We start from the raw sequence: 24,496 nt of genomic DNA on the forward strand, positions 1-24,496 counted from the left end.
CAGATAGCCTTGACTCAGTTCTTCTAAAGCATGTATGGGAGTTTATCTGCAGGAATACAGTGAACCTGAGGATTCCCTGGCCCTGGCTGTGCCTGTCCTCTGCTCTTGTTGGAATGGGAGGTGTTGTCTTTGCTGTTCCTTACCCATAGTTTTCAGTAAGGAGAAAAGTTCAAGAAGAAAATGAGGAGGATACTCCAGGCAGGGCTCCAGGCAGGGTAAGTTCACATAGGGGAGCACATTCCAGCTTTTTTACCTGTAGATCATAATGAGAATTTAAAAAAATTCAATATAAAATTTATTAGACATACTGTGCATATTTTCCACCCACCCCCCCCCCCCCAGAATGGGTTATTTTTCAGAATTTTACTGATTACATGTATATTATATGTAGCTTGTTAATAAAGAGCTCCTTCAGTGTTTTTATCTCCTGATGTGCAGAATCCTTGTTGTTTCGATCAGTGATATAAATAATGAAATATAGTTTCTGTTCCCTGGATAGCTGAATATATCTTAGGAACCAAATAATGTCTCAGGTGTTAATCAGTATAAAGATGAGATTCATTTATCATAAGTATTCTGCAAAATTAATTTAAAATATGCTTTTGTCGTTAAATTTCCTCTCCTTTAGTACAGTCAATCCTTCAAATGTCCTCTATATAAAAAAACCCAAACACCTTTAAACCAAATTGAACACAGTGCTAATAAAATTACAAAAAATCTTTATTAAAGAACCAAACTTTTAATGGTAAAGACTCAATTGATCTGTTTTTCCAAGCAATAATTACAAATTGACAACTTTGGTACTTTTCCATCTGGTGAGCTTGACTTATTTTACTATCAGTTTTGGGCAGGAAAGAAATCCAAGTATGGTAAATAACATTAGAATATATTGGCTAAATAATTTCTTTTTTTTACATAGTATCAAAAAGTCGACCTGATTGCACACCATGGACTACATTTTATATTTTTATTTAAATAGAAGTATTCTTATATATGAAGTTAACAGACCAAACTAGGCAATGGTAGCAGATATCTTAAATATTTCAGTATTCTTTTCTTTGTTGCTAAAAATAACATGACAATTTCTAAAATGTAGTAATTTAAATGTATATGTTTTAAGGGTGCTTTTTTTTTTAATAAAAGTAGCTTTATTTTAAGGTGGAGATAAACAAAAAATAATGGACTCTATTCAATTTTGTCATGGATTTTCAAGAAATGGTTAACAATGTGTTTCTGTAATTTTATTGATGACAGGATTTATGTGAAATACAAATAACGTAAAAACGATATAGTTAAAGTAAATAATATCATAAAAGGTAAATAGTTGCAGTGCCTCTGGTATTGTCTAGTAGAATTGAAAGCCTAGTGACTTTTAATATATACTTTATGTCTGTGGATAATGTTTTGGAACTAAGAGATCAGCTGTAGAAGAAATTATAGTAAGGGAAAAGAGCCAGTCAGTGAATTGGATCTAATATCCATTTGAGAGTTGATTAGACAAGTTATAGAGTGGTGGTTGCAAATCAGATTGCTGTAGCTAACATACAGCCTTAAAAGGAAGTGTTATTTGTACTACGGAAATTTTACGTCTTCCTTGTGCACTGGAAAAAGCAGATGTGCATGTCATGCCCAAGATTCACGGTTTGGGGTAGGGGATTAAACAGAATAAGATGTGAGAAGGATCATTTTTATTTAATTCTTTGACTTACCACGTGCCAAAGCAACTATACAAACAAAACATCCGGGGAAAAAAAAAGAAAAAAAATCAACAACCCTCCCCCCCAAAACACATTTCTACAGTCTCAGCCTGTGATGACAAAATGTATTTTTTAAAAAAAGGAACAGATCCAATTTATTAGATAGTAATAGTCATTTAGGATAGATTTTAAAAAGGAGCATTTTCTATGATTTGGGAGTCATCTGAGTACATTTTGTACTTTGAATGCACTTATGTGTCATAAGCTGTACCGCCCAGATGTTACTAACTTTTAAAGTTTGTTTCTTTTTTAGTTCTTAGTTTTAATTGATTTGACAGGAAATGAAATTTGCTTGTGTGAACCAGATACAAAATTTACAAAGAAAAACCTTTGCAATGTTAGAACAGGTTGCAATTTTGAATGTAAAAATATTCTCTCTTTTTTTATGCACACACAAACAAGAACAAAAAGAAAATTTGCAACTAAGATAAGGTAGAAGTTGAACCCCTATGTTTTCGTGGTTTTTCTTTTATGTGGAAGCAAAGTGTTATGTAGAGTTCTTCCATCTTTGGAGAGTGCCTTGCAGTGTGTTGGTTCTGGGACCTCCCCGTGGTGCCTTTGACTTCTAAACCTGTGCAGTTGAAGGAATTAGGCTGTCCCATGTAAGCGAGAAAGAACCTGAGCATTTAAGGAAATACCATGTCTAGGAGCAAGCAGCCTAGACACCTTGAGATCTTCTCTCAGTCTGGACACGTCCCCTCTTTTCTATTCAATAAAAAATGAGGACACTGAAAACTGCAGGCCTTGAAACCAGAATCTTGGCTTGAAAGATGGTTCCCTCTCTGCTCAGGCTCCCTAATGCAGAGCTAGAGCACACATGGCTGCTGGGCTCTGCTGCAGGATGCTTCTCTTGCCTTCAGCTATCTAAATTTATTTCACAGCAGGGGACTGACACCTGCTGATCCAGAGCACTCATTTCAGTTAAACTGCATATATGTAATGAAATAGTGCACTTAATTTCATTTGAAACTCATGCTATTGTTGCAGCCAGATTTAAAACATTTTTCTCTTCTCAACTGGTAAATACACACAACCGAATTGTTCAAAGCCCTGCTCCTTTGAAGATTCGTGTTTGTGTATATCCTCAGACAATTAAGAGTATTGCTGAAATCAATAGGACTGCTGACTTTCATCCTGGCTCCACCAAAGGCAATTTCAAATTTCCCACTGACTTCAGTAAGGCCAGGCTCTTCTCAAAAGATTTTATGTGCTGCATGCTGGGTAATAATACAAAGGGATGCAACCCTTATGAAACTAGATGGACTTTTTATCATGGAAGTGTGGTTTGGTTTTGTTTTGTTGAGATATGGTGATATTGTATAGCATTCAAATAAACCTACAGAGAGTAAGGCTTTGGTCCAACTTCTATATTTTTGATTTTTTAAACCTGTACTGCACCTTTCTTGTTGTTTCTTTTTAAGAGTTTAGCTCTTCATCTTTTGTATGGGGATTTGTTTTCTTGTATCCCTCTAGTAAAAGATGTGTTACCTACAAAGGAAAATGGCTCTGACATCACACTATGAACAAAATGATAATTCAGATTCCTCAATACGGAGTCCCCCTTCTAGTTTATACCTTTATACTATTTATTCTCATTTTATGCCTTCCTCTTCAGCCAGCCTTGGAGATGAGACTTTGTCCAAACTCTTCTAGATTGAAGTTATGCCTCATTTGTTGAGGTGCCCTTTTTGCTTCATCTCTGAAAGGTTATGTCTCTGCTACATATGTTACATATCACCTCTGAAATATGCCTTTTACAGTGTGGACTGAGGACCTGATGTCATGTTTAAAACTCCTGAGATCAGGCCTTGGGCCCCATCCCATAAATAAAATAATACTTCCAACTTGTCTTACAAGTACTCTTTCCAGGAATAAGACTTATTTATAAGAGCCTGTGGCAAGTCATCTTATTCAGTGATTTATTGGGTATGTTCAAGTTCTTTGTCAGACACACATCTGTAATACAATGTGTGGATCGTTTATTCTTTGTGCATAACTATACTGTAAAGTCTGTTCTGTTTGGACCACCTTCTAGTACTCTTGACCACCTTATCATCCTCATCTTAGCATGTGGAGATTATTGCAGAGTTTTGATCAACTAAGTTTTGTGATGAAATGGCTTGCAATGTAACTTCTGATATAGTTTTGCTCCAAAGGTGAGAACTAGATTTTTCACTTCCAAAATCTGTGCAAGTTGTACATTTTTACTTGATCATAATCACTATCTATCTCTGTCTTGTCTCTAGTAATTACTACAAAGAAATGTTGGCTATGCACTAGTGTTTATCCTCATGTTGCTTTACAAAATGACTGCATGAGCACTACATCATTTTAGCATTCAGGGATGGGAGTTTTATTTATGGTTTTCTTCATCAAACACTTCAGCACGTTAGCCCACAAGCTTCGGTATGTACCTACTTCAGAAAGATAGTTGATCATGCCCATAAATAATTTTTTTCATGCTTTAATCAGAATAATTTGATTCTCCTCTCATCTGCCCTCCTGTAAAACCCAAGTAACAACTCGTTAGTAATTCTGTGAGTACAAATTTACTTTAGAGTTGTCACACTAGACTGCAGATGTACTCAAAGCAGTCTCAGGTGCTATAATGAGGCAGACTCTCTATTGGGAGACAGAATTCTGCATTTGATTCCCCAAAGAATTCCACATGGGAAAATGTTTCTAGTGCAAACGATCTTCCTACATGTTTAGTTTCTTAAAGTATATCTTGATAAATATTAAACCATGTCCATGGAGAGTCATTTCCCTGCTCTTTCACTTGGTGATAATTGTGCTCAAAAGTCACAGCACTTGTTCTACACTTCTTAGAAGTGCAGAGTTCTGTGTTAACTAAATTTCAAGTATTTCTTGTTCACTGGAATTCTTGCTTATCATAGGTATTTATAAATAGACATTAAAATTAAGCACTTGCCTGATATTTCTGGAACCCAGCATTGTGAGAGTGATTCCACTATATCTGACTTCACAATCTAGCTAGAACATTGTCTACTAGCATAGGTGGAATAAGGGAGTCAAAGACATCGCAGCTACTGTCTTTGATCTGCAGTGCAAAGCTTTGTCTATTTACAAACAGCACTACAAACTTCAGATGAGTTGTCTTCTTTTACTGGAGAAGTTACAGAATCAGAACATAACGTTCTTCTATCCTTTTATTGGTGACTGTGGGTCATTCTTTTTGCCTTTATATTTTCCACTGTATATGGGGAAATATCACAAGTCTTGTAATTGACTTGTCTTCTGTCTTGAGTCCCAGTAAGTTTTAGCTTAAATCTGAATTCTTCTATACCAGAGATTGTCATTATTTCAAACTTACGCCTGAACAGTTACACTAGCCTTGTTAATTAGAGGCATATTTCAGTGTTAACTTTGAAAACCTGATGTAGTACAATGCTAAGCACCTATCTTCCATTAAACCATTTTTAATGCTTCAGACACTGGGTGTTGGAGTCAAACTTGTTTGACCCTTGGTTTCAGTTATAAAAGAAAATAAATAAATCATATTTCTTACCTCTTTAGATCACTTCATCCAAAATTGCACTCAAGCCTTTTAATGGATATTATAATGCTTCAAGCAACTTCTACATAAGGAATTTCTGGTTGATTTCTAATTAATATTAAACCATATAATCTCTCTTTTTTCCCCACCCCGTCTTTTTCTTACCTTTTTTTCCTTCAATCTCAGTGACAGCTCTTGGTGTTAGATGAAGCTTGATTCTACATCTCTCACAAAATACTTTGTTCTAAAAATTACAGAGCCCTCCACAGCACTCTGCTCAAGTTTTCCAGATTTTTCTTTCCCCTGCTAAACATTTGGCAGTTGTAGTAGTAGTCACTGCCCCAATGGAAGTTGTTAGGCTTCATGAATCTTTCAGTGAGTGAAAACATGAAAAGACTATTTGTTTATAGTATTGCATGATTCTTTTAACAAAGCGTATGTTCCCAGGAAGGGATGCTTGAAGTGCAGCTAGCATTCTGACCACGTGCATACAGATTCGTTTCCATTCGCATTTCTATTGCATTGAAAATGCTCACAGGCACATGCTGTGACTTTTGGGTTGATCCTGTGCAGGGCCAGGAGCTGTACTTTGATGATCTTTTTGGGTCCCTTCCAACTCAGGATAATATATGATTCTATGATTTTCTGTAGTGAGTAAGAAGCTGTAAGGCTTTTGCCGAATTAGGACTTAATCAGGGTTCTTGTTTAGGTACAAGCAGCAGTACTCAAGAAAAATAGGTGCAAAAGAGAGACAATGGAAAGAAATTTCTAAACCAAGTGCATTAGTTCTATTACTCTTTTTCATTTAATATCCATATAGATAGTGATGTATAAATATTATGGTAGTAGTTATATTAAAATGCTGTTAATAGACACAAACAAGTGTCTTTTAATTATAAATTAACAATATCTCTTTTTCAATTCCCAAATTATCATGAAGATTTAGGGGGTGTTATTTTTCCTGTTCCTTACAGAACAAGTGCTATTATAGGTTCTAATGGAAATTCTTCCCCAGAAAATAAGAGATGTTTCCAGTCCCTATACTGAATTTTGGTTTGATTTAGTAGGATGGTGCAATTCCTCAAAGAGTGATAAGATCTTTAAATCTTTTAAAGGTGTACATACATGTGATAGGTATACACCATTTGATTTCTCTCTATTGACTCTGGGGAAATGTGCTGCAGGTTTATTACCTTCACCTAGTTGCTTTTCTGTTGATGCCATGATGATTTTTTGCCTTTTCTTTTACACCCCTTTTATATACCCCTTTCATATACCCCTTTCACAGCTTTTTGTATTCTTAGTGGTTTTTAGCCTAAATTCTTGGACTTGTTTGTCAAGATAGGAAACTAAACATCTTACAAGCCTTGTAGTTAAGGGTCAGAAAGCCCCAGACACCAAGGTCCTCTCCAGAACACATTTTGTAAACTGACCATCCAGGGGAAGGTTCCTTGGAGAGGGGGGCTCACTTGAGCCTCTAATTGGGGAATCATTGATAGATATGCTAATTAGTAAGACCTGTAATGTTATACCAGATCTTTTGGGGGCGTGTATTGCAGTGTGCATTGAGGTGCATTCCACCTGGACGTAGTGCACCTAAGGATCCTTAAAATAAATGCGAAGGTAAAATCCCTTTTTTCCCTTCTAACTGTGTTTGAGTATTGATTTTAAGACCAGGAAAAGGCATCACTGTCATAAAGTGTTCTGCGGTTAAAATCAAAACAGAATTATTTCAGCAAATCAAAAGATTGTGGTCTTAATTCTCAGGTGGCAAACTGGGTGATGAAGAGAAAAAATAAGTAGCAAAATTATCAATATTTACAAGAAGAATTCATTTGGTTGCCCTGTTATGTCTCATCCAATGCTACTGAGATCTGGCTTAGACAAATTTTTAAACTTGGGGATGTCTATTGCCCTTCAATACTGAGCCCTGAGGTTTTGCTGGGCAATTGTTGAGAAGCTCCCTTTTAGAATGAGTCTGTCTGCCTGGGGTTCTCTCTCATGGATTCTGGGCTATATCTCCCCACCTCTTCAAAGAGGGATTTATGGGTCTCATAGTTTCAAGCTTTTCATCTTTTATATTCAGGTCTTAGGTATGCACTTCTGGTGGTTCTATTTTTCTTGTTAGGTTTGTTTCCTCTGAGCAGCAATGGTACATCAACAGGGGTGGTAGCTGAGCCATTCTCCATCAACAGAAACAGAGAATTCAATATTTATCTCAGTAATTTTACTATGTTAGAATTATTTTAATGCATGAATAATACCATATGTACATGGTTAACATACCATGTATAATAAAATGGATAAAATCCACAACCTTTCCAAGCCATTAATTTCAGTGTGGCCTTAGCTCAAAATGCACTAGTTTGAAATTTATTCCAAGGAGCTGATTGTTGCAGATGGTTGTCATGGGCAGCAATAATGTATCTAGGATTTTTAAAGTGTCTTTCCATGATGACAAACATTAACAAGTGGATTAATTTGTGGCATAATTGTAAAAGGTTACCCAAATAGCATGGCCTTCAGAGCTGTCTTTCCAAGTACAGCCTGCTACAGAACAATTATTTTGGCCAGCACACAGGAAGAACTGGAAGCATCATCTCATTTGTTATGCTGGGATCAGCCTGTGGTGATCCTACAACCCTTGCTTAATTAATCCAATTTTGGCTTTGGACTTCTATCTCTGTTTGGCAGAGCAAATACAGCTGTGCTGTGAATTTTACTGGAAGCAGACATAACTGTGCTATGCTCTCAGAAGGTTTTCATGCTGAATATTTATTCTTTTGACTCATTTCATAGTTAATATGTGCAGGCACTTGTGACAGGTTGCTACTTGCTGACTGATTGGCACAATTAATTTCTGTGTTCCAGTTGAGCTACAATCCTGAAACACAGTTTGCTCATTCATTATGGGCTATTGCACAGAAATGGGGAAAAAAAAAATCTCTCAATTGAAAACTGACCTTTCCATCAGAGACTGTCAATCCTCTGGCTGAGATTTTTAAATATTCAGGGGCCCTTCTACATGTTAATTGGGTAGCAATTTTGAGAAACATATCCATTTCTTCAGGAGGAATAAAGCACAGAACACAATTCAAATTAGTGAATTTGGAGATCCAGTTTTGTTTATTACAGAGAATTCCAGACTGTTCTTTTTTTTAGTTGCCATCACAGAAATGTGTTGGCATGACTTGCACAACTGAAGTGCTGCAATGGGTGCCTGTAAGTTCTTCAGAAATGACAGGAAAGGAAGGAGAGGCATCGGGTAGACCTGTGTGTTAGAATGTGTTTTGATTGTCCAGACCTTAATGATGGTGACGATAGGGCTGGGTACTTATGGTTAAGGATCAGGGGAAGGCCAATCAGCAGATATCCTGTTCTGGATGAAGAGACAGATGAAATATTTTATAAGTGGCTGGGGGAAGTCTCACAATCGCCAGCTCTTGTTCTCATGAGGTACTTCAACCTGCAAACTGGAAATACAACACAGCACAGAGAAATCAGTCTAAGAAGGTTCTTGGAGTGTGAGGAATATACCTTCCTGACACAGCTGATGATGAGGCCAACTAGGGAAGCTTTCCCACAGGACCTGCTGTTTGTGGACAGAGAAAGACTGGTGTGAGATGTGGTGGCTGGAGAAAGCCTTGGGCAGAATGATCACAGAATGATAATTTTCAACTCTTGAAGTAGGGAGAGGGGTCAGTAGAACTACTACTATGGAAGAGGGCTTCAGTGAACCAATGCCACGTATATTCCACAGGGTCCCTCATGCTGCTCAGGCAGCGCTCTGCCAGCACCTACACATGCACACGATCTCACCTTCACAGGTGGTCGTGAACAGCCGCTCACACCCACAGTCTGTGCATGAACTGGAGACAAAGAGGTGAGAGGGGTTCTCTGCATGCAATTCCAAGGTGTTTAATGGCAACACACCCAAAGGGAACAGAAGCATGAAGAACCAAGAACTGAATGCCCACGCCAGTTTTATCCCAAGAGCTCCCAAAGGTGGGCAGAGCATCCAAAACCAATAGTCTGAGGGCTAGGGGGCAGAGGCAAGGTTGAGTGACATAACAGGGGCCAATGGGAAAAGGGATGGGAGGGGGGAGAGGGCCAGTGACCAGCAGAATCTAGACAAAGTGAGAACTTTCTAGCATAGTGTTGTAGGGAGAGATCACTTTTAGGGTAACTTGGGGGGTGTAAAGTGGACTTAGCCACCGCAACATACACCTTGAATGTTCAGAAGGTAGGGTTTGTCCTGTTTAAGGGACTGGTTGAGGGAGTCTGTTGGGGAGGCATTCCTGAAGGGCAAAGGAGTCCAAGAAGTCTGGACATTTTATGAAAGAAATATTAGAGGTGCGGAAGCAGAGTATCCCCGTGTGTCGAAAGGTGAGCCAGCAGGGAAGAAGACCAGCCTGGCTGAACGTAAATCTTTCATTGGAATTCAGGGAGGGGAAAAAAAGAGAGTGTATCTCCCTTGGAAGAAGGCGCTGGCAACTCAGGAGTACTAAAAGGACACTGTGAGGTTATGCAGGGACAAAATTAGAAGGACCAAAGTGTAGCTAGAACTTAATTTGGCTACTGCTGTAAGAGTTAAGAAAATTGTCTTGTAACAAATATGTCAGTAACAAAAGGAACCCAAGGAGAATCTTCATCCTTCACTGCATGTACAAGAAAACATAGCGACAGATGCTCAGGAAAAGGCTGAGATATTTAATTACTTCTTTGCCTCAGTCTTCAAAGTAAGTACCCAGTTTTCCTCAGGGTATCCAGGACATGAGCTTTAAGACAGGTATGGAAAGCAGAATGGAAGCCCCCATAATCCAAGGAGAAATGTTTAGGGATCCACTACACCAATTGGAGGCACGTGTGTCCATGGGGCTGAATAGGATCCAATCAAGTATTTTGAGGGAGCTAGTGGAAGTGCTTGTTGAGTCACTTCCCATCACTTACTAGCAGTCTAGGTTAACTGGGGAGGTCCCAGTTGACTGGAGGTTAGCCCATCTATGAGAAAGGTTGGAAGGAGAGTTCAGAGAACTACAGGCCTGCCAGCTGACCTCAGGGCAAAGGAAAGTCATGGAGCAGATAATTTTCTGTGCCGTTATGTGGCATGTGCAGGACAACCAGGAGATCAGGCCCAACAAGCATGGGTTTATGAAAGGCAAGTCCTACTTGACAGACCTGATCTCCTCCTATGAAAAGGTTATCTCCTTAGTGTATGAGGGAAGGGCTGTGGATGCTGGGATGTAGTCTGTCTGGACTTTAGTAAAGCTTTTGACACTGTTATGGCTTGGACACATGTATACTCTTCCTTAGGTAAAAAAACTGGCTGGATGGCTGGGCTGAGGGAGGGGTGATGAATGGAGTTACCTCCAGTTGGCAGCTGGTCACTGGTAGTGTTCTCCAGGGCACAGTTTTGGGGTCAGTTCTATTTAATGCCTTTATTGATTACTTGGATGAGGGGATCAAATGCATCTTTAGTTTATAAGTGATGCCAGGTTGGGTGGCAGTGTGGATCTGTTGAACAGCAGGAACGTTCTACAGAGGGACCTGGACAGGCTGGATCAATGGGCAGAGGGCAATTGTCTGAAGTTTAATATGGCCAAGTGATGGGTCACAACAACCCCATGCAGTGCTACAGGCAGAGGGGCTGGGAAGCTGCCCAATGGAGGAGGACTTGGGGCTGCTGGTTGACAGCTGTCTGAACGAGACAGCGTGTGCCCAGGTGGCCAAGAAGGCCAATGGTATCCTGGCCTGTATCAGCAATAGTGTGGCCAGCAGCACCAGGGCAGTGACTGTCCCCCTGTACTCAGCTCTGGTGAGGCTGCGCCTTGAATCCTGTGTTCAGTTCTGGGCCCCTCACTACAAGAAGGACATTGAGGTGCTGGAGCCCTTCTTCTGTCCAGAGAAGGGCAACAGGGCTGGTGAAGGGTCTGGGGTGCAGGTTTTATGAGGAGCAGCTGGGGGAGCTGCAGGTGTTTAGCTTGGAGAAAAGGAGGCTCAGGGGCAACCTTATTGTGCTCTACAACTGCCTGAAAGGAGGTTTCAACCAGGTGGGGGTTGGTCTCTTCCCCCAGGTATCAAGTGCCAGGTCAAGAGAAAATGGCCTCAAGTTGTATTACTGAAGGTTTAGGTTGGATATTAGGAAAATTTTTTTCTCTAAATTGTGGTCAGGCTTTGGAACAGGCTGCTCATGGAAGTATTGGAGTCACTGTGCTTGGAAGTGTTAAAAATCATGTAGATGTGGCACCTGGGGATATGGTTTAGTGGTGAACATGCTGGCACTAGGTTAGCAATAGGCCTAGATAATCTTAGAGGCCTTTTCCAAGCATAATAATTCTATTATTCTATGCATATTAAATACATTTCTTAGGTGCTATGTCATGGCTCTAAGCAGGGCTTATTCAAGCACAATGGTTGTGCTAATGCAGCTATCTGATTTCTAGACACTGTGATTAATTTTTCATCCTAGAACATAAACACAGTTTATCATGTTTCTCCTGGTACAAACTATGTTGTTTACAGATTTTACAAAGAAATAGTAAGGCCAGTTTACAACTACAGCAGATATGTTTTGCTGGTGCTTCTTCCATAGAGAAAACAAGCATGAAACACAGGAATACTGTAGGGGAAAGAAGTCATCACATGCTATTTGTTCACTGCTCTGAAATCAAGTATCTCTTGTGTTTTAGGAGAGGGTGAAGTAGAGGGCAGTTCTGTCAAACCCAAGTAACTATCGAGTAATAATTTATAAGTTACTTGATCTGAATTCAGAAACCTTTATGTGAACTGTTTCTCTTTTGTAGTCTTTATTAATAAGGCCTCTCTATTGGACTTCGAACTTCTCAGTGTGCTTTTGGGCCACAAAGTCCATTACAAGAATAAAAATCCTATTTAATGGAGTCTGAAGAGTGCAGACTTTGCCCATAGTTTTATTTACTCTATGAAAATGTGCCTACTGCAGCTTATTATGATGATAGAAGCAGCCTCAAAACTGTAACAACTGCAGAAACAAAAAGTTCTAAATGCTGCTTTAGTCACTGAAACTGATTTTATATGCACTGTTTTGCATAACAGCATAGTATATATAGTGAGAAGCTTTCTTTCTAGATCACTTAGAAAAGTTAATCTCCTTATTACTTAATTGATAACAAAACCTTGAATGTTTTAATCTACATTTCTCCTAATTAATATAATTACAGAGAAAATGTAATACAGTGACACAGAACATGTAAAGGTAATGTAAACAGAAAATTATACTCATCACATGAAACCTAGTCAAGACCAAGAAAAACATTAGGCAGTGTCATTGTTTAAACAAAAACATATTTGTAATGTAGCACAAATGAAATCTCTGCATTGCAACACAACACACAGGAAGGATTAAACCAGAGTTACAGTACCGTAGTAAGTACATAGTGTACTGCAGACCTTTAGGATAGAAATAAGCAGCCAAACAAGGTGTTAATGAGATGCAGCCATTTAGGTTTAAAACATAACAAATTTTACAGGGAATTTGTACCTAATGAAAAAATTCTATTGAATAATAAGAATAAAAATATGTAATATCAAGTATATAAATAATATTCCTTCATGTCTTGATCAGTAGAACCTGGTTGAGATGCTGGCTTAGACATACCAATATGGGTGTGATGCCTTTTCCTGGTCTTAAAATCAAGAGTCAAACACGGTTAGAAGGGAAAAAGGGATTTTATCTCGGTATTTATTTTAAGGATCCTTAGGTGCACTACATCCAGGTTGAATGCACCTCAATGCACACCACAATGCCCACCCCCAAAAGATCAGGTATAACATTATAGGTCGTACTAATTAGCATATCTATCAAAGATTTCCCAATGAGAGGCTCGAGTGAGCCGCCCTCCCCAAGGAACTTTCCCCTGGATGGTTCTATCTTAGTTTACAAAATGTGTTCTCGGGAGGACCTTGGTGTCTGGGGCTTTCTGATCCCTAACGATGAAGATTGTTTAGTCTCCTATCTTGACAAAAAAGTCCAAGAATGTAGGCAAAAAATACTAAGAATGCAGAAGTTATAAAAAGGTATAAAAGGTATATAAAAGAAAAGGCAAAAAATCATCATGGCATCAGATGAGTGTGTGAGATTATTTCACTCTGTAAACTAACAGAATTTCATTCATTAACAATGTCTAGGCTAACACTTACTACAGGTAACAATTACACTGAAGTAACTGTAGTCTACATGCCTATGAAAATTCTCTTAGAGTTTTATATTTACTAAATAGAATATAGTAAACAACTTCTATTTTATAGTTGTTAGTGTTTGCTAATACTTTTTTTTTTTTTTTTTTTTTTTGTGAGAGACAATGTTGGATTGGAAATTCTTGGATCTGAAACAGTTTTTTCAAATTGTCTTCCTCTTCCACAAAATATACATTGGTTTCTAGGCAGCATGATATCAGGCTTCATCTACTTGTGGTGTTCTCTGGCTTCCCTAGAGCTTCCAGATCTTTGCAAATAAGTCATTCCTCCTACGTCTAACTGGGCTGTGGGTTAGTGTTGTAGTTCTTACTACTGGCCATTAGAGAGGATAGAGGTATCTCTTTGTTGGTAAGACTAGCACCTAAAAGAAGGAAGTCACTTTGAGCATGTCTTGGTGTTAGTACTGTGAGGGCGCTTTTTCCATCAGTTGTTTCTCATAGTAGCTCACAAAAGAAGCATGTCTTGACTACTGCAAAAGTTATACATTAGATGCAAAATGATCAAGGAGAAGAAAGGCTAGCAATGAGGTAGAAAAGGGTGGAAAACTAAACTGGAGGGGTACTGAGAAGCATGAAGTATTGATCTCCATCTCTTGGCAGTTTTCTCCAGAGAAAAACAAGAAACATGCAGTGCTAGAAACTATTGTTAAAGTTAGTGGAAGAGGAAAGTGTATAATCCGGGGACGCAACATCCTTCATCTGTTGTAGAAATCATGTGGAGTGAATCAATAAAAGGAACCAGTAGCACTGAGGTGCTATTTTTTCCTGAAAGATATTCCACTTAGGAAAGATCCACTGCACATGTTTTATAATCAGGAGCCGTGGTTTTTTCCAGTGTCTGGGAGCAGCAAATAGCAGAGCTGATAATTACAAGGTAATCCACAGGTCTAAAGAGAAGTACAGGGCATGTGGAAGGCTAACTGATCATATCTAAATGATTTCACATAATTAGCAGAATTAATTTGAATATTTAAAACTGTATATGATCATAATAGTTATCAAAATTGATGAGTGTGTTGTGGAAAGGAACAGGTAGGAATTGTTCCTTTTAAAGTCTCTGACATGAATGGGTTGGAATTACTTTTTGCTGTTTTGCATTGTGTGCTGCCAATCAACTAGAAAGCAGATAGTGGATCAAGAAATCTTTCCATGTTGACAGAGGTTATGCATGGTTTCTGACCATCTTCTCATGAAAAACATGCGTTTAGAGTTACAACTGACATTAGAATGATATTCTGTACTACCTCAGAGCTCCTGAAATTTAGTTTCAGTGGTTATATCAGAATTAATTTACAAAATTTCCTTTCACCCTAAAGGACTAATCTTAGCCAATGTCATCTCAGATCCTAACAGCAATCAAATTGAGTAATTTTTTAGTAGCTTCTTATGGAGTAGTGATGGTATGTCCATGCTCCTTGCAAGCATATTTCACCCTATTAGGCAGATTCAGTAGCAACACCAAAAATGGTTCAACCTAGGAGTAACAGCTGAGCAGACAAATATTTGCTCCATCCTTTTATATAAATGTAGCTACAAGTACTGTTTTACTGACTTCAGAAATAAATCTTCATTGTACAAAAGAATCATTTAAGGAATTATATAAAGTATTATTCATATCCTTCACTCACTACAACTACATCCCTTTTCCTTGTGACTGCAGGGGGTGCAGCACATTGTATAAAAACACTTAGACTGGCTATGGTCTTTAATTCCTAAACTTTTCTGTTGGTTTCCTTGCAGTCCCATTCTCTGAGTTTTCTCTCATTTTCAAGAAAGATGGTTAAACTTTTTTCTGTCTAGTGCTCATTAGTGCAGATAATATTTGGACTTGCTAAAAATATGTCATCCCATTTCCTGGGTTCTTTTATCTCTGAATTTTCATTTATTGTGTTCCCTTTTTTTTTTTCAAACTACATGGATTAATTTTCTGCCTACTCCCTTGATTTTTTTTAATGTATCTCTGCTTTTCTCTGCCCATTTTTTCCCTACATTCTTTCTCCGTTTCTATTTATTAATACTGTTTTCCTGCATAACATAACTTATTATAAAGACCAAAAAACCTCTCAAAATACTAATGACATAATTTTGAAATATGTTTAGAAACAGTAGTGTACTGTTTTGGATTCTGCACATGTACTGACTAAGCATGTAAGTTATCTGATACAAATTAATGTGAAGAGCCGCATTTCTGAATGTTGGTAGGAGATTTTTAAGTTTGAACTAACCAAAAGCATGAATGCAATAGCAAAATTTGCAACTAGTTTGACAGAGAGTGCCCCAAAACAGAAATAGTTTTTCGAAAATTCTTGACAAACTTTCTTTATAAAAAAAGAAGAAATGCAAAATCTGTCAGCATCTGGTGATCTAAGCAACGTGTCTTGGTAGCCACTAACACAAAGTCATCACCAGTGGGAGGGTGGCTTGAAAATATTTAGTGTATCCTAAAAAAAACAAGGCATCTCATTCCTTGCCTTTTGAGTTGCTGCTTTTTATGTGACTTTGAATTTTGTCCGATCCCACTTGTGGCTGGAAACTAATGGAAGAATTCTGTCAGGAATAACACTGTTTTTGAAATTCTGTGGCGTTAGAACTACAGTGCTGAGGTTAAGAAAAACCAACCAACCAACCAAAAGAACCTTGAACTCTCACCAAAATTTTTTTATGTATTTATTGGAATTCTCTCACACTGACATTAAGAATAAATACATTCCGTTTAGAACTTCTAGAACAATAAAACTGTGATGATTTATAGTAAGGGTGGAGCTTTTCACATACGGTATATTACACAAACTCGAGCATTTTATTAGACATCTACAATTCCTTGGCACTATAATGCCACTACAAATGGCACTGTGGATTACTTACCTTTTTTATTTAAATTGAAGATTTAACATTATCTTTTTTCATTTTGTGGCTCTTGTTTTGTTGATTATAGACAAGTGGTTAGTCACTTGTTCTTTATTTGCTGTGATATATTAGGCTACAGCAAATATTTTTTTGGACAGTCTTCATTTTCATTTTTTCAGACTAATGATGATAAAAAAAAAAATCATTGTGTTTACTTTTGCTTTCAAAGGCTGTGCTGTGTAGTCCAGTGCTAATGTCAGTTTATAACTCAAATACACAAAACTGCCATTGCAGAGGCCAAGATAATCCTTTTTGTAAACAGTACTATGTGCTTGGTAAGGATATTTTTAATTAAAATATTGCCAGGTAGTCCATTTACTATAAGGTTTTAGATATTTTCTAGCTGATACAATCTTTGTATACTGAAAAATATGGTGGGTTTTTTGCTGGCTTGAAGGCTTTTTTTTTATTGTGGGAGCAGGGGGAGACAGGCATATTGTTCTCCCTTTTCTCTGGTTTATATGATAATCTTTGATGCTAACTAGGCAATAAAGGAATTAAGCACAGATAAAATATGCAACTACTAAAGCAAAACAGTGAGAAGTAGTAACAAAGATATCAACAAATTGATCTAAAGCTGGATAGCTTCCTCTTGGTATTTATTAAACCTTGTGTTCCCTGTAGTTGCTTTTTCATCTTTTTGGCTGAAAAAAAAAATAGGATTTATAAAAGGATGTAATTTGGTAATATTTTATAAAATTAAATGGGTGGTGTTGTGCTGTATCTGATATTGCTGAATGCTGTAGATTCCACTCCAAAGGGTAAATTTCTGTCCTTCATAAACAAAGCTCTAGTAAATGAACCTGTGGAGACACTTCCTTGTAGGGTTTAATTGGGTTTGCTCGCATAAAACATAAATTTAATTTAAATACTCTAATTGAATAACAGAGGACTGAAACAGGGATAACAGGGACCTGTCCCTTTTTTCATAAAGAGAAAGAATGTAATCCTTTGCATGACTGAGACACGGAGTTTGCAGCTGAGGTGAAACTCTGAACTGCAATCACAGCTACATTGTCTAGCTCAACTATATTCTTATTTGATTTATAGATCTGCAGTTCTGAAAAAGGTAATTAAAAAAACAAACAACCACCACCATCTGTGGCTAATTCCAAATATGTCTCCTAATACCTCTTCACTTAAAAAAAATATTTGAAATGCTATTAGAAGGAGTACATCAAAATGCAATATTTGGAAACTGTTCCTTCTCTGGATTTCTTAAAAAAACATTTTTATCTTACTCTTTCAAAATTTTTCTTCAGGATAATTAAAAGAGTGTTCTGCCCAGCTTTCATAAAAATTGACTGTCTTCAGTGCATTTTTCTGTATGGAACAGGACATTTGCTTCTGAGAATTGACAGTGTTTCTTGTTAACTTGGTATTAACTGCATTTTGAAGAGAATAAACTCTAGGTTGAAAATTGAGTTGTGTATTATCCCAGGAGATGCATTTATTATTGCCCAGGGAGCAATATCAGAATTTCATTGTGAAAGGACCTTAAGAAATTCTGCAAATTGGCTGATCCGTAGCCTAGACAGCTTTCCATCAATGTGCATCAAAGCTTTTTCTGATTTTCATTTTTTAAGTAACTTAAAAATACAGCAGCTGAAAAAAAGAATAGAGTATGAAATTACATTGACATAATTAACCTAAAAAGAACGCATTTAATAAAAACAGAAGTAATAAAAGGAATGAAAAAAAGAACAACATGGGTCAAATATTGGAGAATGGAAACTTGTTAAAAGCTTTTTGAAGATCCAGATTAGTTATATTACTTAATCTATGCTTATTAACACCTTCAGTGTAATCTGAGAGGCAGTAGTCCTCCCAAAAATCTATAAAAGTCATGTGGAGCTTTAGCAAATATTTCACATTTATCTATCATCTATTAATTCTAGAATAGTAATTCTTACTTGTTTTCCTGATGGCTATCCAATTTGCTCTTCTGTATTCCCTAAGTCTTTGCATGAGTCCTTTCTCAAGAGGTTTATCTCTTCAATTCTGTTTTTTATTCCTCTTGACACAGAGTCTTATTAGAGCAATAGTTTATATGCTACAGTCAGTAACTCAGCAACTTCATACTAGACTTCCTTCACTCTTGAACCTCTTGAACAAATTGCCTGGTCCTGACAACTGTTACTGTTCAATTTATTAATTTGTACTAAAACCTCTTCTATTGATGTTTTTCTAAAAAAAAACAGTTTCTCCATCTCATACCTTGTGAAGAAGGGAACATTCCTGACCTTCTCCATAGTGAACACTGATGAAAGGATTCCCTTGTCTTTTCTGCAGTGGTCTTCCCTTTCTCTAGTGCGCCTTTTTTGTACTTTGATAATCTGCTGGCCCCACTGACTCTACAGTCATCCTACTTCTTCTGTGCTTGAAAACATTTTATTTTATGCCTTCTTCAATTTTCATCTTGAAGTATCACCCGGTTTGCTTTACTGCAGTTTTACATTTAGCTTGCTAGGTCTGTTTTATTTTTTCTCATATAAAAGTGAATGACAATTTGTATCCTTTTTGACCATTTCTTTACTGTGCTGGATTTTAAAATTAATTTGTTTATTCTTTTGTTGTTGACAAATCTTTATTCAAAGATTCCAATGTATTGTCATCACCACTTAACAGTCACCCCAACAGATACCTGAAATTTTCATAAGGTGTCACTCTCAAAATCGATGAAATGGAAATTTGGAGAAATCTAATCAAGAGTCTGTGAGAGATGTGCATGAACCATCAATCCCACATCTTAATATGGGTCATTGAGATGTACAAAATTGGAACTTTTATATTTTTTTCAAGTTTTAAAAATAGATGGGCACTGAACAGAGCTACTTCTGGATTGTACTTCCAGGTAGTTTTTAACACGCATGACTTTTTCCTTTTATTTCAATTTATCTGTAATACCTCAGTTCTTCTCGGTATAATTTTCATCTTTATAATGAGCCATACCCTTATGTTCTTGTACAGATATGGCTCCTTGTACCTATTATTTTATATTATGAAGTCTGACATGACTTCTTTCATCTAGTATATGTCTGGGGTACTTAATTTCAGTGGCATTCTAAAATCCAAGTCTTCTCAGTATATATACTGTTAAGCACATTACTAGAGACTTAGATAGGAATTGAAATTATGAGCAGTATAAATTTCTGATGTATTTTGGGGGCATTTTTCTTTAAACATATTTTTAGTGCTATTTTCTGTCTGCACATTTACATTGTTTGAATCTGTATTTGTTTGCAGAGGTTATTATGTAACATTTCTAAGGTTATCTTTCTAATGAAAATGATCATTGTAAAAACTAAAGAATTTAACAGCATAAAAATGAAAAGCATCATAGTAACTGAAGGTGACAATGTTTTAGCATGAGTATATCTTGTTGACACCTAAATGTGCACGATTTTCTCATATAATTTTCATTATGTAGATAAGTTAAATTGATTCTAAATTGATGCTGTGAAAAATGGAATTATCTCTACCTTTTTACCCCTTTTTTATGGCACGATGTAAGAGTTTTATCCGAGAGGAAAGCACCATTGCTATTATAATTTATTTATTTAGATTTATGATGAAGCTAAGGAAAGAGCCTCTCACATGCTCTAGGCATCATTGTAAAATTACTTCTCAGGAAATTAAAAAAATATATAAATCAGAAGTTTTACCACATCTGCAGCCCAAACAATCAAAGCTGGTAAAGACAACACTGTTTGTCAGTGGTTGCTCATAATTATGCATTTGCTTGCAGGATCAGTGTTGTAAATTGTATGTTTTAGAGCACGCCTTCCTCAGATGCCTCTGTATTTTTGCTGTATTTCTTAATCAGAATGGAATTTCAAAGTAGCCTCAATACTAACATGTTGGGTTTGGGTTTTTTTTTTAAATTGCATTTTTTTCAGTCAATGAACTACTAAGAATGAGTTGCAGGAAGCGGGCTCTCAACAAATGTAATCGGAATCTCAGGAACTACAACCGTAGGGACCACAGAAAGGTCAAAGGAATTATATTCAGTAAAAGACAGAATAACTAGGAATTGTGAAATGAAGCTCCCACATAAATACAGTCTAGAGTATGCTGTGGATAGATTTCAGTTAGTATGTGTAGAAATACTTGGAAATTTTGCCTGTGGTTACACTACATATGAATTATTGACTCTTCCTGAACTCATGAAATAAAACATTTGTAGTTCAACATTTTCTATATAAGTATGACCAGAGGCTGTCATATATACCTCCTTCTAGTGATATACAAAAATAAATGGGCAATTAAATGTAATTTATATAAAAAAATCCTCTGTGGGACTGAAAGAGAAACCCTTGACTGCTCAAGAACCTTGTCTGTTTCTTGAGCTAAAGGTAAAGCTCTGCACAAGCACAGTCTGCAGGAAATCTTTCTTACTTGATCTGCAGTTCATTTCTTATCCACTCCCAATCTGCTATTATACTTCAACCAATGTTCTTGGGCTAAGATCAGCATTGATTTCCATTTTTTGCACTTCCATCAAATGTGTATGGAGTGTCCCACATAAAAAAATACACCCTGAATTTCATCTTTCAATGGAACTTTTTTCATGGGCTAGATATAACATGGCTCACTTCTCCTGTATCACAAGCTTTAAATAAAATCAAATGGTTTGGAGATATTGCTATGCAGAAAGGAGGGGTTTTTTTCTTCATTCCAGTCTTAAGATGAGAAACTAACCTTTTTCTATTTCCTATGGAAATTGCTTCCCGTACAGTTTATTTTCCTAGCCAGAAGAATTGGGGTTTTTTTTATTTTTGGGGGGGTGGAAATAATTAAATGCTTTAAATAAAATGTAGCAATCATAAACCAACAAACAAAAACCTAGCTTTATTTTACTTGACCTTCATGCAATAAAGACAAAACAATTTTCACAACTAATACTCAATAAGAATTTCCCCCCCACTGAAAGAAAAAAAAAATTATAATTAGATCTATCTGAACCAAACATGATACATGACAGACAAATGCCTGGCAATTTAGCATGATACAATCCAGTCTGAGCTAACCTTTCTTTTAAGGTGTATGCACTTGTATTCATTGACTGGTTTTGACAACCAAAAAGAGAAGGAGGGAAATAGCAGTGAAGAGCAGAATACCTTCAGCTCTGACCTTTAGGAGGTACAGTCAATAACCATTTTAAAACCATATTAAAAGGCAGTTCTTGCAATGTGCAGCTACTAGCTGAACAAGTCTGCTGGATGACAGAATACATGACAGAAAAATCATCAGTATTAAAACTTTTCATTTGTTTAACACCTTTTACAGTCACTTTTTTCCAAATTTATGCTCATAGGAAATGTAGCTAGTTCTGGGATTCAAGGAAGAATGTAAAGACATAAAGCTCTCAGCTAAAGAAAAATTACCCTGGAGAGGTTAAAAACGAAGTCTATGTAGTCTGTTGGAATTGAGATGTCATTGCCATCATGTTGGAATGATGCTGCACAAGAAAGTATGATGAGCTGCTGCTGATGTGCACCTGATTTTGGCATCATAGTATTTCATAAACATTGATTTCCCTTAGATAACAGTGTATTTTGACACCCAAGAGAAACTTTGGGTATATAAATGAAGGGGAAAAAATTATACAGTGAGAAAAAGTAAGTAGTAAATACATAAACTCTATACATTTGGTGAGCAGGGGGTTTTATACTTGTGGCTCTATATCTGCCCCTTTTATTGGTGTATTACTAGTTTACACAGAATAATTAGGTAGTACAGAACTTCTCTTTGCAATTCCAACCTGAAGCCCACCACTTGAAGCTGATTTATACATGAAAACAGAATCAGATTTTGCTGTTTGAAGTAGCCATTTTACACAACAGTAGTGGCTGTGGGTGACAAGTAAACAGTAACATGGAATATTTCTTTAGGGAAGCATTGGAGCTGTATTGTCCCTTAACAGAAAGAATAAAAATAAATATACACAGAGTTTCCATGGTTCTTTAGGGGTATCTGCTTCTTTCCAAATCATAACCTGACTAATTTCAAGATTTCTAGGAATTCATTGTCCTCTTAAGGCAAGGAAAAATAAGCCATCACTTATACTTCAAGTGAAAAACTCATTTTGTGGGTGGAAACCCTTAATGTGTGTTAATTTTAGTGGTATCTGATATAATTACTCACACATGATTAAGCAAGGAAGAAACAATATGATCCTAGGTATTCTATGGCACACTAAATAGGACTTCTGTGTATCCCTAAGCAGCAGTATTGGTCTTTAGAAATGAAAAAATCTATCCTATCAGATCATGTTAGCAATGCCAGTGACAGAGAATCCATTGCAATCCCTGCTGAAGTGTTTCTATTATTAGTTTTTTATCATAAAAATGTGCACTGTGTTGCTAGTTTGAATTTGGCTTTGTTTTCCAGCTCTTAGATCCTTGTTGTGTCTTTGTGTGCTGAAGAACTCATTATAAAAGTTTTGTTCTGCTGTAGATACTCACAAACTGGGATTGATTCACTACTTAACCTTGCACTTGGTGATCTTAAGTAGCTTGACCCTCTTTGGTCTTTCATGTTATTATCCAACTCTATAGGTTGTCATTCATTCCACTGAGACAAGTGAGTCTAGTTGGGGAAACCAAAAGAAACTCAAAATTGCTCAAAAAATAAGTCTCATCTACTCTCCCTTACCTCTTCTTTCTCTGAAAAATAGCAATCTATGCAATAAATCTGTTTTCAGTTAGACTAGCATCCAATTTCCCCAAATTATTTTAATAATTATTTGATCTGGTATATTTTAACCAAATGTATTATAGCAGAGGGTAAAATATACAGTACTTTCAAATTTCTCTCTGTTCTTGCAAAACCTTATATTAACCACTGTTAATATTAACAAGGGTTAGTAGTCTTTTTCTTATTGGGAAGGAAAAAAGGAGTGAGCCTGTCATCTTAATTTTTAGGAAAGTGTCCCTGAATGCAGATACCTAATGATAAGAGACATGAAATAATTCTGATAAATATAGGAGAAAGTTTCACGAAGGATGTCTGGACTTCAGGCGGCTCTCTTGAAAGCTGTTTATTGCATAGGTGAAGTTACAGCATTTCAGGGAGTGGGTATCCAGAGCCAGCCCTACAGCTGCCAGCTCCAGCTGTAGGGATACCTGAAGCCCCTTTCTGTTCAAGTTACAAAGCATTTTATACTTTTCTTTGCAGAGTATCTTAATACATAATAACCAATAAGCACCATACACAATACCTTCACATTTGCCTATAGCCTATCATAGCTACTACCATTATCATATTATAGTCATTATTACCCAATCACAAGAGTAAGTAAGTTACAATTTAAGCTTAAAATGGAAAATTCTCAGACCTCTCTTCCTCTTGCTACATCGACATTTCTTGTTTGCCTGCCATATCTCTCTTTTTCGTAAAAACATGTTTTCTATTTACTTATGCTCTTCTTGAGACTTATTTACTTGGTGAAAAACATGTCTTTGTTTGTAGTCACATACCTTTGTCCTAATCATAAAAATCTCCTTCCAGCTCATCTCCACCCTTTGCCTTCTCAGTTATTCAGTGATCACTGGTTCAGCAAAACGTTCTTTTACTCTGTATCAAAACTTGCTTTCGTTTCTATCTCATCCTCAGTTTCTACATTCAGAGATCTTTCTGCCAAGCCTACATATCTGTGAAACTTTCTTATCAAACTTTCATCCTCTTCAACAGATAAAATTGCTTGAGATAAGATAAATGACATCTTCTGTACTTCCTCCATTAGCCATCTAAATAAGTAAGGAGTTGCACACTTAGAATCATAGAGTATGCTGAGTTGGAAGGGACCCATAGGATCATCAACTCCAACTCCTGGCACTGAGCAGAATCACACCATGGAGCATCGCCCAAATGTTTCTTGAACTCAGGCTTGGTGCTGTGGCTAATTCCCTGAGGAGCCTGTTCCAGTGCCCAGCCATCCTCTGGGTGAGGAACCTTTTTCTAATATCCAACCTAAACCTGCCCTGACACAACTTCATGATTTTTCTTCGAGTCTTATCACTGGTCATGAGCAAGAAGAGATCAGTCCCTCTTCCCCTCACAAGGAAGTTGTAGACTGC

Source organism: Corvus cornix, chromosome 4 (genome assembly GCF_000738735.6).
Source record: "Corvus cornix cornix isolate S_Up_H32 chromosome 4, ASM73873v5, whole genome shotgun sequence".
NCBI classification, from domain to species: Eukaryota; Metazoa; Chordata; class Aves; order Passeriformes; family Corvidae; genus Corvus; species Corvus cornix.